Source organism: Chiloscyllium plagiosum, unplaced genomic scaffold (assembly GCF_037043375.1).
Source record: "Chiloscyllium plagiosum isolate Xiang-an unplaced genomic scaffold, Cpla_swu_hap1 HiC_scaffold_32, whole genome shotgun sequence".
NCBI lineage: Eukaryota > Metazoa > Chordata > Chondrichthyes > Orectolobiformes > Hemiscylliidae > Chiloscyllium > Chiloscyllium plagiosum.
The window spans coordinates 40,137,309-40,156,391 of NW_028270170.1; positions in this window are offsets into that span (position 1 = coordinate 40,137,309).

The window sequence follows — 19,083 nt, forward strand, 5'->3', positions numbered from 1 at the left end:
TCCCCATGACTGACACTAGACTCTCCAAGCAAGTGCTCTGCTCCCATAGACACCTGGGAATCATTGGCTCAAGACCATCCAAAGTGGAGGAGGAGCATCCAGGAAAACCGTCAAGAATTTTGTCAGGAAAAAGTGGAAGCCAGAAGAGAACAGCGAAAGGAGCGTGCTACCACACTGATGCCCCACCTACTCCTTCCCATGACCACCTTCTGCACCATATGTAACAGAGCCTGCAGAAACCACATTGGTCTGCACAGCCACCTACGAACATACCATGAGAATGGAAGAGAGGCATCCTTGTCTGTGAGGGACCGTCAATGAATGAATAATCATCTGAGAACATTTCAATTTTTGCTAGTTCAGATATTGGGAAAGATTCATTGACACAATGAGTGGATACTTCTTGGAATGTTGCCTGGGCAGGAAGTGGAACCTTCAATTCATTCAGCAGTGTGTTTAAGGGGTGCAGTTTGTTTTGAGTAGTTATGCTACTATCAGTGCCTGCTTTCTGATCTTATAATTGAGAAGAGACAGGAAGAGATACGACCCACACAATTTACAATATTGATTCTCTGATTCAATTGCATCATAGAACATAAGCATAGAACAGTACAGCTTAGTACAGGCCCTTCAGCCCTCGATGTTGTGCCGGCCTTTTATTCTACTCTAAGATCAGACTGACCTACATACGTTTCATTGTACTATCTTCAGTGTGCCTATCCAAGATTCGCTTAAATGTCCCTAATGCATCTGACTCTACTACCACTGCTGGCAATGCATTCCACTCACCCACCACCCTCTGTGTAAAGGAAATACCCCTATCATCTCCCCTAAACCTTACTCCAATTATCTTAAGATTATGCCCCCACGTGATAGACATTTCCGCCATGGGAAAAAATCTCTGGCCATCCACTCTATCTATGCCTCTCAACATCTTGTACACTTCTATCAAGTCACCTCTCATCCTTCTTCACTCCAATGAGAAAAGCCCTAGCTCCTTTAACCTTTCTTCATAAGACATGCCCTCCAGTCCAGGCAGCATCCTGGTAAATCTGCTCTGCACCCTCTCTAAAGCATCCACGTACTTCCTATACTGAGGCAATCAGAACTGAACACAATATTCAAAGTGTGGTCTAACGAGGGCTCTATAGAGCTGCAGCATAACCTCGCACTTCTTAAACTCAATCCCCTGCTAATGAAAGCCAACACACCATGTGCCTTCTTAATAACCCTATCAACTTGGGTGGCACCTTTGAGGGATCTATGGACATAGACCCCAAGATTCCTCTGTTCCTCCTTTGCCAGGAATACTGCCAGGAATCCTGCCTTTGACCCTGTATTCTGCATTCAAATTTGACCTTCTAAAATGAATCACTTCACACTTTTCCAGGTTGAACTCCATCTGCCACTTATCAGCCCAGTTTTGCATCCTGTCAATGTTCCGTTGCAATCTACAACAACCTTCCACACTATCCATAACTCCACCGCCCTTCATGCTATTGGCAAATCACACTTCCACTTCCTCATCCAAGTCATTCATAAAAATCACAAAGAGCAGAGGCCCCAGAAGAGATCCCTGTGGAACACTACTGGTCACCAAGCTCCAGACTGAATATTTTACTTCTACCACCACCCTCTGTTGTCTATGGGCCAACCAATTCTATATCCAGACAGCCAGGTTTCCCTGTAATCCATGCCTCCTTACTTTCTGAATGAGCCTACCATGGGAACCTTATCAAACATCTTGCTAAAACCCATGTACACCACATTCACTGCTCTACTTTCATCAACGTGTTTTGTCACATCCTCAAAGAATTCAATAAAGCTTGTGAGGCATCCTGCTGTAAAGTGATCACAATTGGCAATCTCACTCAATTGCTGATTTTCAGGAGATTGGAAAACTATTATATTTGCACAGGAGAGAATGTTCAATTGATATTGGGAGTGAGCAACTTTTCTCCAAAGTTAGCTGTTCTATCCTTGAGTGTCTGGAGCTGAAGTCCAATGGAATTGAGCTATTTTCTCGATAACCTGTTCAGAGATTTTATATTCCACTTCTAGAACAGGTGAAATTTTAACCCAAAGCTCGTGGCTCAGGGGCAGGGACACTGCAACTGCACAAATTCTCCAATGTTTAATATGGTGCAGCTGTGAGGAGGTATTTCCTATCATCACTAGGTTGATATAGCTGGTTAATCTCCCGCCTCATAGATCCATTGTAATTCCTCAACCACAGAAGGTGCGATGGGCCTAAGGTGCATAAACGTAGCTGCTTGTTGTAATATCAAACGTCAGCATGGTGGCTCAGTGGTTAGTACTGCCGCCTCACAGTGCCAGGGACCAGGGTTCAATTCCACCCTCGGGTGACTATCTGTGTGGAGTTTGCACATTCTCCCTGTGACTGTGTGGGTTTCCTCTGGGTGCTCTGGTTTCCTCCCACAGTCCAAAGATGTGCAGGTTAGGTGAATTGGAAACTGCAAGGTTACAGGGGTGATGGGTCTATGTGGGATGCTCTTCAGAGGGTCAGTATGGACTTGATGGGCTGAATGGCCCACATCCACACTGCAGGGGTTCTATAATGCTCTGATTCTCTCATACCATTCAGAGGATAGCCTTGGGAAATCAAGTTCCAAGATGTCAGATACATCCCAGTGAGGTACAGCAGCTGCCATTCTACAAAAAAAAAAGCATCACTCATTTGGAAAATCACAAAATATTAATCTCATTTTTACACAGAGACAGTTGGTAAGGTTAGCACTGTTTGAAATTAAAAATGACTCAGAATCTATTTGATTTAGTGTGCTCATGTCGATACCAGGTTTAATTCAGCATTTTGGAAGTAATGTTTTGTTCAGCAATTAGTGTTTTAATCACTATTCACTTGAGGGAACAGAACCAGGCATCATTACCATTGGAAAGACTTGTCCATTAACATGATGGCACTGACGCCAGCTGCAGGTGAATACAACCCTCACAGGAAGAGTTAAATGCCTCCTATCACTATCCTATCACTTTTTAAAAAAATCAAGGGAGTGATTTGACTTTGTACAATTACTGAAAATAAGTGATTCCATGTCTCGCCACAATGTTCACTATCTCTTCCATCTGACTTCAATAGAAATCAATATGAAGGGAGATTAAAACAGGTTATCGACTTGCAATCAACTAACTTCTGTGATCACAAATTATCCCTTGACAAAGAAAGTTCATGTATTTGAGCAGATTGCTGTTTTGACTTAACTCTGTATAGACCCATGGCATCTTGCAAGACCTATGGATCGAAGTGGTATCTCATGTCCAGCTGGAACAGTACATGTTGAAAAAGTCAAGATGGAAATATGTTCCTCCACTTTTCAAGAATTCTGACTTCATTCCAAGCGCATAAACTGGTTTCTTCCCCATAATAATTGACCAATCCTTTAGGATCTTAATCTTTATCAAAATAAAAAATTATTAGTGAAGAGGCTTTTATCAAAATGGTAGCCATGACTCTAAGAAACAAGTGCAAAGCAGAGCAGATATCAACACCATTGAACTCTGCATTCAATGGGAAACATTGAGAGGAAGTCAAATAGGATTTTTGGGTGATCCAGAGGTAATGGTGTGAAGGTTGGTAGAGATGCCATAGTTGCTGATGCTCTGGATAAAATGCGAAATTTAGGTGTGTTTCTGGGATGTATTCTATTTGTGTGTGAGGATAATTTAAAAGGTGAATGTGAGTAACTTCCCCTGAATTGCTGTGCATTAATAGCATCAAAAACACAGCACCGCTTTTGTCTTGTATATCAGACTACAACCAGCCAAGGAGAGAGAATCAGCTCGGCTCTTTTTCACTCTCTCCTGGTCAGTAACATCAACTAATTTTATTTCCTCTGTTCTGAAGAAGAGTCATCCAAGACTCAAAATGCCAACTCTATTTATCTTCTGGGTGGGTTACTCTTCGGAGGGTCAGTATGGACTTGTTGGGCCGAAGGGCCTGTTTCCACACTGTAGGGAATCTAATCTAAATGTTGTCAGATCTGCTGGGTTTCTCCTGGATTCTCCTCGTTTGTTTCAGATTTCCAACATCTGCAGTATTTTGCTTTTAAATTGTTTTGATTTTCTGTGCAGTTACCACATTTCAATTAAACGTAGCTCACTAGGAAATGAAGTAACCCAGTAGCCCATTATCAAGGTTTCTTTGAGTGAACTTCGAGGAATTTTATTTGGTTCTAAGTCTGTGAAAAAATGTTTTAAAATGCATCATAAACCACACAAACACAAGTAATAATTTTAAAAGGCATAATTTCTGGTAGAAATAGAGACAACAAAAGTTATTCAGTTCAAAACAGTAATCAGTTTTTAATGAATGGCTGTTTTCCTAATTTGTTTTTTTTAATGACGAGCTATTTCTGAGATCATGAGAAATAAAAGAAAAGGGGAGTGAGAGGGAGAGAGAGAGAAAGAGAGAGACTGTTCCAGATCTCTCCCCACTCTGCTGTCCAAAGGTAGCTGAGCAACGATTGAAATATAGTTCAGTTAACATTCTCCATTGTCTTTCCAAGCTGGTTTACTGGCAGAAGAGGCATTCATTTCCCAATACATGGGTGGATGTGGGCACAATTACAATGTTTAAAAGACATTTGGATAAGTACATAGGAACCTTGATTTACTGAATATCAATTATCCGAATTTCAGATTATCCGAAGAAGACCTCAAGGTCCTGCAAAAAGGTAAGCGTATTCGATTTACCTGTACTGAAGGAGATTTGAAAATGCTGGCAAAAACAAAGAAACACAAGCACCTCAAGCATCAACGACTGGATGTCTTTTAGGTAATGGTTAGTTACACAGCTCTTTCCAAAGATAAGTGCTTTCCAGGGTATTCCTGTCACTTCACTGGGCCGTTCATGAAAAAAATGGCCAAGAAAGTAAACGCATGTGTGAGGCGGTGCTTCTGTCTTTCTATCGTGACACTGAGTTCCCGGAAACTGACAAATGCTCTTGTGATCATAGAAGCTGTTTGGGACCTTGCATAATGCTGGGATTTAATGTACAGCATTTATGTGACGGTAAGTCCATCTCAGTTTAACCTGTAATTTGCAGAATGCAAAGATTAGTTTGCTTAAATAGCAAACTCATTAAAGTTATAGATTTAAACAAATTCTCCGATACAGCACAGCATGAGATCAGTATGGTTTCACTTAACATAGAACATAGAAGAATACAGCGCAGTACAGGCTCTTTGGCCCTCGATGTTGCGCCAATCCAAGCCCACCTAGCCTACACTAGCCCACTATCCTCCATATGCCTATCCAATGCCCGCTTAAATGCCCATAAAGAGGGAGAGTCCACCACTGCTACTGGCAGGACATTCCATGAACTCACGACTCGCTGAGTAAAGAACCTACCCCTAACATCTGTCCTATACCTACCACCCCTTAATTTAAAGCTATGCCTCCTCGTAATAGCTGACTCCATATGTGGAAAAAGGTTCTCACGGTCAACCCTATCTAAACCCCTAATCATCTTGTACACCTCTATCAAGTCACCCCTAAACCTTCTTTTCTCCAATTAAAACAACCCCAAGTGCCTCAGCCTTTCCTCATACGATCTTCCTACCATACCAGGCAACATCCTGGTAAACCTCCTCTGCACCCGTTCCAGTGCCTCCACATCCTTCCTATAGTATGGCGACCAAAACTGCACACAATACTCCAGATGCGGCCGCACCAGTGTCTTATACAACTGCAACATGACCTCAGGACTCCGGAACTCAATTCCTCTACCAATAAAAGCTAGTACGCCATATGCCTTCTTCACCGCACTATTTACCTGGGTGACAACTTTCAGAGATCTGTGTACATGGACACCAAGATCCCTCTGCTCATCCACACTACCAAGTATCCGACCATTAGCCCAGTACCCCATCTTTTTGTTACTCTTACCAAAGTGAATCACCTCACACTTAGCTACATTGAACTCCATTTGCCACCTTTCTGCCCAGTTCTGCAGCTTATCTATATCCCGCTGTAACCTGCCACATCCTTCCTCACTGTCAACAACTCCACTGACTTTCGTATCATCCGCAAACTTGCTCACCCAACCTTCTAGCCCCTCCTCCAGGTCATTTATAAAAATGACAAACAGCAATGGTCCCAAAACAGATCCTTGCGGAACACTGCGAGTAACACTCCAAGATGAACCTTTACCATCAACTACTACCCTCTGTCTTCTTCCAGCCAGCCAATTCCTAATCCAAACCTCCAACTCACCCTCAATGCCATAGCTCCGTATTTTTTGAAGTAGCCTACCATGGGGAACCTTATCAAACGCCTTACTAAAATCCATATACACCATATCTACCGCTTTCCCCTCATCCACCTCCTTAGTCACCTTCTCAAAGAATTCAATAAGGTTTGTGAGGCACGACCTGCCCTTCACAAAACCATACTGACTATCCTTGATCACATTATTCCTATCCAGATGTTCATAAATCCTATCCCTTACAATTCTCTCTAAGACTTTGCCCATAACAGAAGTGAGACTCACCGGCCTATAGTTACTAGGGTTATCCCTACTCCCCTTCTTGAACAAGGGAACCACATTTACTAGCCTCCAGTCTTCTGGCACTACTCCTGTAGACAACGAGGACATAAAAATCAAGGCCAATGGCTCTGCAATCTCCTCCCTTGCTTCCCAGAGAATCCTAGGATAAATGCCATCAGGCCCAGGGGACTTATCTATTTTCACCCTTTCCAGAATTTCCAACACCTCTTCCCTACATACCTCAAAGCCATTCATTCTACTTAATTGTGACTCAGTATTCACATCGGCAACAATGTCCTGTTTCTGAGTGAATACTGACGAAAAGTATTCATTCAGTGTCTCCCCAATCTCTTCAGCCTCCACATGCAACTTCCCACTACTATCCTTGACTGGACCTATTCCTACCCTAGTCATTCTTTTATTCCTGACATACCTATAGAAAGCCTTAGGGTTTTCCCTAATCCTACCAACTAAGGACCTTTCTTGTCCCCTCCTTGCTGCTCTTAGCTCTCTCTTCAGGTCCTTCCTGGCTATCTTATAACTCTCAATCGCCCCAATTGAACCTTCACGCCTCATCTTTACATAGGCCGCCCTCTTCCATTTAACAAGGGATTCCAATTCCTTATTAAACCACGGCTCCCTCACACGACCCTTTCCTCCCTGCCTGACAGGTACATACTTATCAAGGACACTCAATAATTGCTCCTTGAACAAGCTCCACATATCAATTACGCCCTTGCCTTGAAGCCTACTTTTCCAAGCCACGCATCCTAAATCATGCCTCACCGCATCATAATTTCCCTGCCCCCAGCTATAACTCTTGCCCTGCAGTGCACACTTATCCCTCTCCATCACTAGAGTAAAAGTCACCGAATTGTGGTCACTGTCCCCAAAGTGCTCACCTACCTCTAATTCTAACACCTGGTCTGGTTCGTTACCCAGAACCAAATCCAGTATGGCCTCACCTCTTGTTGGTCTATCTACATATTGTGTCAGCAAACCCTCCTGCACACATTGGATAAACACCGACCCATCTAACGAACTAGAGCTATAGCTTTCCCAATCAATATCAGGAAAGTTAAAGTCCCCCATAACAACCACCCTATTACTTTCACTCTTCTCCTGATTCATCCTCACAATCCTTTCTACTACGTCTCTAGGACTATTAGGAGGCCTGTAAAAAACTCCTAACAGGGTGACCTCATCTTTCCTATTCCTAACCTCGGCCCAAACTACCTCAGATGGCGAGTCTTCTTCCATCGTCCTTTCCACAGCTGTAATACTATCTTTGACAAGCAATGCCACACCTCCCCCTCTTTTACCCCCACCTCTGACCCTACTAAAATATTTAAACCCTGGAACCTGCAATCCTGTCCCTGTTCTACCCATGTCTCCGTAATAGCCACATCATCGAAGTCCCAGGTACCAACCCACGCTGCAAGTTCACCTACCTTATTTCGTATACTTCTTGCATTGAAGTATACACACTTCAAGCCACTTTCCTGTTTACAGGCACCCTCCTTTGAGATTGATGCCATGTTCCTAACCTCCCTACACTCCAGGTCCTGCACCCTAAAGCTACAGTCTAGGTTCCCATGCCCCTGCAGAGTTAGTTTAAACCCCCCCCAAGAGCACTAGCAAACCTCCCCCCAAGGATACTGGTGTCCCTCAGGTTCAGGTGAAGACCATCCTGTTTATAGAGGTCCCACCTTCTGCAGAAAGAACCCCAGTTATCCAAATACCGGAATCCCTCCCTCCTGCACCATCCCTGTAGCCACGCATTTAACTGTTCTCTCTCCCTATTCCTCGACTCTCTATCACGTGGCACGGGTAACAAACCAGAGACAACAACTCTGTTCGTTCTAACTCTGAGCTTCCAACCTAGCTCCGTGAAAGCCTGCCTAACATCCTCAGCCCTCCTCCTACTTATGTCGTTGGTGCCAATGTGGACCACGACTTTGGGCTGCTCCCCCTCCCCCTTAAGGACCCGGAAAACACGATCAGAGACATCACGTACCCTTGCACCTGGGAGGCAACATACCAAACGTGAGTCTCTCTCGCCCCCACAAAACCGCCTATCTATGCCCCGAACTATCAAGTCCCCAATAAGTATTGCTCTGCTCTTCTCCATCCTTCTCTTCTGAGCAACGGGGACAGGCTCCGTGCCAGAGGCCTGAACCCCATTGCTTACCCCTGGTAAGTCCCCCCCCCCCCACAAGTATCCAAAACGGTATACTTGTTCTTGAGGGGAACGGCCGCAGGGGGTCCCTGCACTGGCTGCTTCCTCCCAGTTCCCCTCACTGTCACCCATCTGTCTGCAATCTTTGGAGTTACTGTTTCCCTAAAGCTCCGATCTATGACCCCCTCTGCCTCCCGAATGATCCTAAGTTCATCCAACTCCAGCTCCAGTTCCCTAACGCGGTCTTGGAGGAGCTGGAGATGGGTGCACTTCCTGCAAGTGTAATCAGCAGGGACGTCCATGGCATCCCTCACCTCAAACATGTTGCAAGAGGAACATTGCACTGCCTTCACTGCCATCCCTCTAAAAGTAACCTTTTTTAAAAAAAAAAACTGGTTCTAAAGAATAGAACAAGCAAAATGCAGCACTTACCTACTTACCCACAACGGGTCTTATTATTAGGTTAGAGGAGGAGGGAGGGTGGGAGACACTACCTCTGTAGTGCCTCGGGTTCTTCTCCTGCGCGCTTTTATAGGGAAAAAACCTACCCGGCTGCCCCTCTGGTCTTCGTCACTTCCCCCTGCTGCTCCCGCTCTTTCTGTGAAGAGAAAAAAAAACACCGCTGCCTGCTACCGGTAAGTAATTTTAAAACAAACTGTCTCACCTTAGCTGTAGCCTTCTGGGTTCCTTTACACTCTGCTGCTGCTCGCACTCAAAAAGCAAGGTTGTTTAAGGTAAAATTGATTATCCGAATAATCAATTATCCGAATAAAATAGTGCCCGCCCATCATGTTCAGATAATCGAGTTCCTCTGCACTTGAATAGGAAAGGTTTGGAGGGATATGGACCAGGCACAGGCAAGTGGGACTTGTTTAGTTTGGGACTATGTATTGCATAAACTGTTGGACGAAAGGGTCTGTTTCTGTGCTGTATGACTCTATAAAATTATCATACTTATATAATTAAACAAGAGATGAATTAAACAGGAGATGTGAATTTCTTACCACTGACTTAGTTTCTGGTTTCAATGTCTTCAGATAAAAATAATAATTTTAGGCCAAACAGCACCATCTATTCCACATGGAACTCTCACAGATTGCTTCAATCAGGTGACCGTTCCAGCAACATTTCTTATTTTAACAGATTATTTATACATGAAATGTCTCAAGTATTATAATTGCATGTTTGATGTTAAAATTCAATTGCCCAATACCATAATAACCCCCTTTCTAGTGAAATAATTGACTTGTTCTTTTGGAAAATAATTCTGATTATGCAAGACACAATCGAGAGGAAACAGAAGCACATTCCTCTGATCCATCAGTGCATCCTCAAGATGACAGGACATTAACTGATCTGACACCTGTGCTTCTGAGTCTGGCTGAACCACATCCCTTATTGTGAAAGAAGTTGCATTTTGACATTGCTTTTCATACCATCCAGTAATTGTGGAATGCTTCCCAGTCAAAGATACACTCTTCCATCCCAGTCATTATTGCAGGGTACAGGGAGGAAACAGGCGAATTGCACTCAGCAAGATTTCATAAATTACAATAAGAGTAATTAGTATTGTTGAGGTGTTGATAGAGATTTCTGCATTTAAATGAGATTCATGTGAATCATGATGTACCTGATCACATAAGTCTGAGATTAGCAGAGAGACAAGATAGTGAGAGTGTGAAGCAAGAGGTCTTACACACTACAATGAAGATCTGTATTTGATAACCTATAATGGAGTGTTACAGAGTAAAATAGTTTTATTTAACAATAATCAGTCAACAGCTTCAGAGATATTGCATGTGCAGCCACCCAAAGGCCAAACTGATCTTTCAGTATGCAGTAGAAATTTTAACTTAAAATGCCAGATAAAGCAGTGTAAGTGCTGGTCAGGACAGAAAGGCAACTGGTCTGAATTGTGCAATGAGATCTTTTAGGTCTACATGAGAGGCAGCTGGGACCTTGCTTTATCATCTGATACAAAGGATGACATCTCCAATTAGACAGCACTGCCTCAGAGCGATACTGGCTGCCTATATTATATTGCTGAGTCAATTTTACTGAAAGTGCAATCATTGAGCCAAGGCTAATGGGGATGCAAATAGACAGAGAAAGAAAACAAACAATACATTGAGCTAAAATGTCCCAAATGCTTCTCTTCACATCTGAGAAGAAAGATGTGAATTTATAGAGTGATTATTACAACTTTAGGAGGTCCCAAAGCCCCTCATAGCCATTTGAGTATTTTTGAATTGTAATCATTGACCTAATTGAGGCAACCAATTTGTACGCAGCAAGTTTCTACAAACAGCAATGTGGTAATGGCCTGATGAACTGCTCATAGCCTTTTTTATTCATTCCTTGGAGATAGGCATCACTGCCTGCCCCAATATTTATCGTCCATCTGAAGTGGTGGTGAGCTGCCTTCTTGAATTGCTGCAGTAGATTTGATTTAGATACATCCGCAATGCTATGAGGGAGGGACTTCCAGGATTTTAACCCAGCAACACTGAAGGAATAGCAACATACTTCCAAATCTAGATGAGTGTGTTTGAGGGGAACTTCAGGTTCCAAGCTTAGTGTTACCAAGCTTCAGATGTCCTTGTCCTTCTAGATGGTTGTGGCCATGGGTTTGGCAGGTGCTGTTGAAGGAGCCTTAGTAAATTTCTGCTGTGCATTCTATAGATGGTACACATTGCTGTGACTGAGCACTGCTTATTGAATGTTATACACTAAAAACTAACTGTATTTAAACAGAGTCCAAGTCTACACTTTTAGCAAAAGCTTTATTCCAGTTAACTGTACTCCATAAAATTCAGTCCCCACTGTTTACTAGCTCTCTATATTTACACAGCCAATTAACACACTATTTACCCTTAACTAACTCCAATTGAGTTTCTGGTTAATGGTAACTCTCAGGAATTTTGATAGTGGGGATTCAGTGATGGTAACGCCATAGAATATCAAGGGGTGATGGTTAGATTCTCTCTTGTTCGGGATAGATATTGCCCAGCAGTTGTGAGGCACAGATGTTATTTGTCACTAATTAATATTTTGGTAATGCAAAGGTCTTACCGCAGTGTCTGAGGGGTTACAAATGGTTTTGAACATTGTGCACTTATCGAGGAACCTTCCCTTTCTTCTGTCTATGATTATTCTGTCTATGGCTCTGATTATGTCCTTTTCTATCCCACGAGTCTATGACTTTATAACCTCATGATGAAAGGAAGGTCAATTATGAAAGGTGGGTGGACTGAGGACACCACCCTGAGGAACTCCTGCAGAAATGTGGTGGAGGTGAAATGACTGATCTCCAACAATCACAACCATCTTCCTATATGCCAGGTATGACTCCAACCAGTGACATTTGCATTGACTAAAATTTTGTCAGAGTTCCTTGATGCCACACTCAGTCTAGTGTGGTCTTGATGTCAAAGGCAGTCACTCTCAACTTCCCTGTTGGTTGTGAGTTAACTATGTGCCAGGGAAAGCCCCTTTCACTACTTTATGTTCTTTTGTGGGATCTTCAATGCTCATTTGAGCAGTCAGACATGGCCTGAGCTTCACACCTCAAACTAAAGACAGCACCTTGAACGACACAGTATTCCTTCAGTACTGCATTGGAGTATCACCCTAGATTTTACTTCACGATCTCAAAATATATTGATGAAAATTCATGTATCTATCAACCTATATAATGGGTAAGTGGGAAGGTGATATTTATCTTAAAATGTGTTGCGTTTGAAATCAGTGAACATCGAAAACAAACTAGGAGATTTAAAATTCAGAATCTGTCTAAGAAGTGTTACAGATTGACATCTGGTAGAACATTAGAGAAGTCTGAAGAAATCATATCAACAAGATAATAAGACAGTTCATCTGAGATATAGAAATGATTCCATGTTCTGTTCATAAAGATAACTAGGTTTGTTCTTTACCTGATATTCAGGGACTAAATTGTGGATAAATTGCAGACATTCAAAAATAGGCTGTCATGTTGTAGTTCATCAGTCCCCTATTGTTTGTTTCTTCTGGAATGTTTCAGTGCAGAGATGAGTTTTAGAAATACTATATTTAATTAGCAAGCAGAAAGACTCTCACACAACTTGAGTGTCACTGCATGAAGAAACAAAGGATTGCTTGCACAAAGGGAAATGTGGCAAACAAGTGGGAGCTGAATTCTCCTGTGCGTTTTGGTACTCAAATGGTCACACTCGTTTTGGAGAACATCTGATTTTCCTCCAAACCTTCAACTCTCCGTCATTTCTCCTGGGCCTCTTTTTGTCAGTCAAGAATGCCTAGTATATAAAATGCATATGTGCTCCTGTCAAGGTTATGTTCCCCAATATAAATAGGTGACAAAAATATGCCTGATACACTTGATGGCAGATGGCAAGAGTGTGAGTATGTTCTGGTCAGAATTACTGTGCAGTACTAACCATGGATCAATGGCAAAGAGAGGCTATGGCCCATCCTCTGAAACAGGACAGGAGAAAAGACAGCCAGTTATGTTGATGTGTTTTTAATGCAATGATTTATTGCATGAATTTGTTCTTTAAAAAGCCATTAGCCACTACAAAATTTGCATATTTGACCACACACATTAAAAAGCCTTATCAATGGAGATTGCATCATAATGCAGTGAAAAATACACCAAGATGTCCTGTTGGCTGTCTTGTCATTGTGTTTCTTGTCATGTAAATGGATCGAATTAATTCTGACCAAAAGCCTAGTTTTCTGCACTTTGAAAAATCTAACCATCTGCTCTGTCCTGTTAATTGACGGGCACTCTTCTTTGAAATTAAAATAACTGTCTGATCTTTTTTCCCCTTTCCAGATAGTCATTTGTTATTTGGTTAGCTACTGCCATTATCAATGCTTGCCTGAGTTTCAAGTACTTATTTTTTCTCAATTCCACCCAAATTTCTCAGTTTGATCATCCCTTTCTTATTTCCTCAGATAATAAAGAAGGCATTGGATAGCAGAGGATGGTTTTGATTCATTGACCTCTAGGTTGTGAGCCCAGCACGCTCCCACTGCATCACTCTGCTATGCTAAAAATGAGGGCTTGCCCAGGATCTCTCACATACTCACCCAGCTGAAGGCCCAAAGCAGGAATCATACCCCTAGACCAACCCTACATCTAGGGAAGTTATTTGGGTGGAACTGAGAAATAATAAAATGATGATCACCTTATTGGGATTGTATTATAGACCCCCTAATAGTCAGAGGTACATTGAGAAACAAACTTGTAAGGAGATCTCAGCTGTCTGTAAGAATAATAGTGTGGTTATGGTAGGGGATTTTAACTTTCCAAACATAGACCAGGACTGCCATAGTGTTTAGATGGAAAGGAATTTGTTAAATGTGCAAAAGAAGATTTTCTGATTCAGTATGTGGATGTACCTACTAGAGAAGGTGCAAAACTTGACCTACTCTTGGGAAATAAGGCAGGGCAGGTGACTGAGGTGCCAGCGACCATAATTCTATTAGATTTAAAATAGTGATGGAAAATGATAGACCAGATCTAAAAGTTGAAGTTCTAAATTGGAGAAAGGCCAATTTTGATGGTATTAGGCAAGAACTTTCAAAAGCTGATTTGGGGCAGATGTTCGCCAGTAAAGGGACGGCTGGAAAGTAGGAAGCCTTCAGAAATGAGATAACAAGAATCCAGAGAAAGTATATTCCTGTTAGGGTGAAAGGAAAGGCTGGTAGGTATAGGGAATGCTAGATGACTAAAGAAATTGAGGGTTTGGTTAAGAAAAAGAAGGAAGCATACGTCAGGTATAGACAGGATAGATCAAGTGAATCCTTAGAAGAGTATAAAGGCAGTAGGAGTATACTTAAGAGGGAAATCAGAAGGGCAAAAAGGGGAATGAGATAGCTTTGGCAAATAGAATTAAGGAGAATCCAAAGGGTTTTTACAAATATATTAAGGACAAAAGGGTAATTAGGGAGAGAATAGGGCCCCTCAAAGATCAGCAAGGTAGCCTTTGTGTGGAGCCGCAGAAAATGGGGGAGATGCTAAACGAGTGTTTTGCATCAGTATTTACAGTAGAAAAGGATATGGAAGGTATAGAATGTAGGGAAATAGATGGTGACCCCTTGAAAAATATCCACATTACAGAGGAGGAAATGCTGGATATCTTGAAATACGGAAAGGTGGACAAATCCCAGGACCTGTTCAGGTGTACCCTAGAACTCTGTGCGAAGCTAGAAAACTGATTGCTGGGCCTCTTGCTGAGATATTTGTATCATCAATAGTCACAGATGAGGTACCAGAAGACTGGAGGTTGGCTAATATGGTGCCACTGTTTAAGAAGGGTGGTAAGGACAAGCCAAGAAACTAAGACCGGTGAACCTGACGTCGGTGGTGGGAGTGTTGTTGGAGGGAATCCTGAGGGACAGGATATTTGGAAAGGCATGGACTGATTCAGGATAGTCAACATGGCTTTGTGCGTGGGAAATCATGTCTCACAAACTTGATTGAGTCTTTTGAAGAAGATGAGGGCAGAGCGGTGGATGTGATCTATATGGACTTCAGTAACGCGTTCGACAAGGTTCCCCGTGGGAGACTGATTAGCAAGGTTAGATCTCATGGAATACAGGGAGAACTAGCCATTTGGATACAGAAATGGCTCAAAGGTAGAAAACAGTGGGTGGTGGTGGAGAGTTGTTTTTCAGACTGGAGGCCTGTGACCAGTGGAGTGCCACAAGGATCGGTCCTGGGCCTTCTACTTTGTGTCATTTATATAAATGATTTGGATGCGAGCATAAGAGGTATGGTTAGTAAGTTTGCAGATGACACCAAAATTGGAGGTGTAGTGGACAGCAAAGAAGGTTACCTCAGATTGCAACAGGATATTGATCAGATGGGCCAATGGGCTGAGAAGTGGCAGATGGAGTTTAATTCCTGAAGAAGGGCTTATGCCCGAAACGTCGATTCTCCTGTTCCCTGGATGCTGCCTGACCTGCTGCACTTTTCCAGCAACACATTTTCAGCTTTGATCTCCAGCATCTGCAGACCTCACTTTCTCCTCGGAGTTTAATTCAGATAAAGGCAAGATTTAGGAAGCATAGGATGGGGAAGAAACCTGCAGGAGATGGGCACATTAGAAATGTGGAGCTTATTCAAGGAAAAGCTCCTGAGTATCCTAGATAAATATGTACCTGTCAGGCAGGGAGGAAGCTGTAGAACGCGGGAGCCGTGGTTTACGAAGGAAGTGGAAGGAAGAGGAAGAAGAAGGCTTATGTTAGGATGAGCTGTGAAGGCTCAGTTAGGGTGCTTGAGGGTTACAAGGTAGCCAGGAATGTCCTAAAGAGAGAGCTCAAAAGAGCCAGGAGGGGACATGAGAAGTTGATGGCGGATAGGATCAGGGTAAACCCTAAGGCTTTCTATAGGTATTTAAGGAATAAAAGAATGACAAGAGTAAGATTAGGGCCAATCAAGGATAGTAGTGGGAAGTTGTGTGTGGTGTCAGAGGAGATAGGGGAAGCACTAAATCAATATTTTTCGACAGTATTCACTCTAGAAAATGACAATGTTGTCGAGGAGAATACTGAGATACAGGCTACTAGACTAGGTGGGATTGAGGTTCACAAGGAAGAGGTATTAGAAATCCTGCAGAGTGTGAAAATAGATAAGCCCCCTGGGCCGGATGGGATTTATCCCAGGATCCTCTGGGAAGCCAGGGAGGAGATTGCCAAGCCTTTGGCATTGATCTTTAAATCGTCATTGTCTAAAGGAATAGTGCCAGAACACTGGAGGATAGCAAATGTGATTCCCCTGTTCAAGAAGGGGAGTAGAGACAACCCCGGTAATTATAGACCAGTGAGCCTTACTTCAGTTGTTGGTAAAGTGTTGGAAAATGTTATAAATGTTAAAGTGTTGGAAAATGTTGGAAAATTTATAATCATCTAGAAAAGAGTAATTTGATTAGGGATAGTCAGCATGATTTTGGAAGGGTAGGTCGTGCCTCACTAACCTTACTGAGTTCTTTGAGAAGGTGAACAAACAGGTAGATGAAGTAAACCAGTTGATGTGTGTATATGGATTTCAGCAAGGCGTTCGATAAGGTTCCCCACAGCAGGCTATTGTACAAAATGCGGAGGAATGGGATTGTGGGAGATATAGCAGTTTGGATCAGTAATTAGCTTGCTGAAAGAAGACAGAAGGTGGTGGTTGATGGGAAATGTTCATCCTGGAGTCCAGTTACTAGTGGTGTACCGCAAGGGTTGGTGTTGGGTCCACTGCTGTTGGTCATTTTTATAAATGACCTGGATGAGGGCGTAGAAGGGTGGGTTAGTAAATTCGCAGACGACACTAAGATTGGTGGAGTTGTGGATAGTGACGAAGGATGTTGTAGGTTACAGAGAGACATAGATAAGCTGCAGAGCTGGGCTGAGAGGTGGCAAATGGAGTTTAATGTGGACAAGTGAGAGGTGATTCACTTTGGTCGGAGTAACCGGAATGCAAAGTACTGGGCTAATGGTAAGATTCTTGGTAGTGTAGATGAACAGGGAGATCTCGGTGTCCAGGTACACAGATCCTTGAAAGTTGCCACCCACGTTTACAGGTTTGTTAAGAAGGCATACAGTGTTTTAGCTTTTATTAATAGAGGGATCAAGTTCCGGAACCATGAGGTTATGCTACAGCTGTACAAAACTCTGGCGCGGCTGCACTTGGAATATTGTGTACAGTTCTGGTCACCGCATTATAAGAAGGATGTGGAAGCTTTGGAAAGGATGCAGAGGAGATTTACTAGGGTGTTGCCTGGTATGGAGGGAAGGTCTTACGAGGAAAGGCTGAGGGACTTGAGGCTATTTTCATTGGAGAGAAGAAGGTTGAGAAGTGAGTTAATAGAGACATATAAGATAATCAGAGGGTTAGATGGAGTGGACAGTGAGAGCCTTTTTCCAAGTATGGTGACGGCGAGCACGAGGGGACATAGCTTTAAATTGAGGGGTGATAGATATAGAACAGATGTCAGAGGTAGTTTCTTTACTCAGAGAGTAGTAAGGGTATGGAATGCTTTGCCTGTAACGGTAGTAGATTCGCCCACTTTAAGTAAATTTAAGTTGTCATTGGGCAAGCATATGGACGTACATGGAATAGTGTAGGTTAGATGGGCTTCAGATTGGTATGACAGGTTGGCGCAACATCAAGGGCCGAAGGGCCTGTACTGCGCTGTAATGCTCTATGTTCTATAAATGCAAGGTTCTGCATTTTGGGAAAGCAAATCTTAGCAGGACTTATACATTTAATGGTGAGGTCCTAGGGAGTGTTGCTGAACAAAGAGACCTTGGAGTGCAGGTTCATAGCTCCTTGAAAGTGGAGTTTCAGGTAGATAGGATAGTGAAGAAGGTGTTTGGTACGCTTTCCTTTATTGGTCAGAGTATTGCGTACAGGAATTGCGAGGTCATGTTGCAGCTGTACAGGTCATTGGTTAGGCCACTGTTGGAATATTGCGTGGAATTTTGGTCTCCTTCCTATCGGAAAGATGTTGTGAAACTTGAAAGGGATCAGAAAAGATTTACAAGGATGTTGCCAGGGTTGGAGGATTTGATCTATAAGGAGAGGCTAAACAGGCTGGAGTTGTTTTCCTTGGAGCGTTGGAGGCTGAAGGGTGACCTTATAGAGGTTTACAAAATTATGAGGGGCATGGATAGGATAAAGAGACAAAGTCTTTTCCTTGGGGTGGGGGAGTCCACAACTAGTGGGCATAGGTTTAGGGTGAGAGGGGAAAAATATAAAAGAGACCTAAGGGGCAACTTTTTCACTCAGAGGGTGGTATGTTTATGGAATGAGCTGCCAAGGGAAGTGGTGGAGGCTGGTACAATTGCAACATTTAAAAGGCATTTGGTTGGGTATATGAATAGGAAGGGTTTGGAGGGATATGGGCCGAGTGCTGGCAGGTGGGACTAGATTGAGTTGAGATATCTGGTCGGCATAGACTGGTTGGACCGAAGGTCTGTTTCCATGCTGTACATTCCTATGACTCTATAACTCTAAGTGCTTAGTTGTTTTAACACTGTAGTGCATTTGAGAATCTATTACAGTTTTAAGAATTTGTCACCAACTGTTGTGTTTCCCTTAACTTCAGGATCTCCAAAAGCAATTCCTAATCAGTGAATTCCTTACGAAGTGGCCCCATTGTTTTGATGTAGAGAAATGTGGCACCAAATTGTATAAAGATAACGATGAAAGACATGGCCACATTATCAGCTTTGGGGGCAATGGTTATGGAATGACACCTGGCTACGTTACTGGAGAAAGCCCTCCCCCACCCTCCGCATTTCTCTGAACTGTACCTTTTACATCCAGGGAAGACAGAACCTCAGCTTAATATCTTATCTCAGAGGTACAGCAGCACTCCCTCA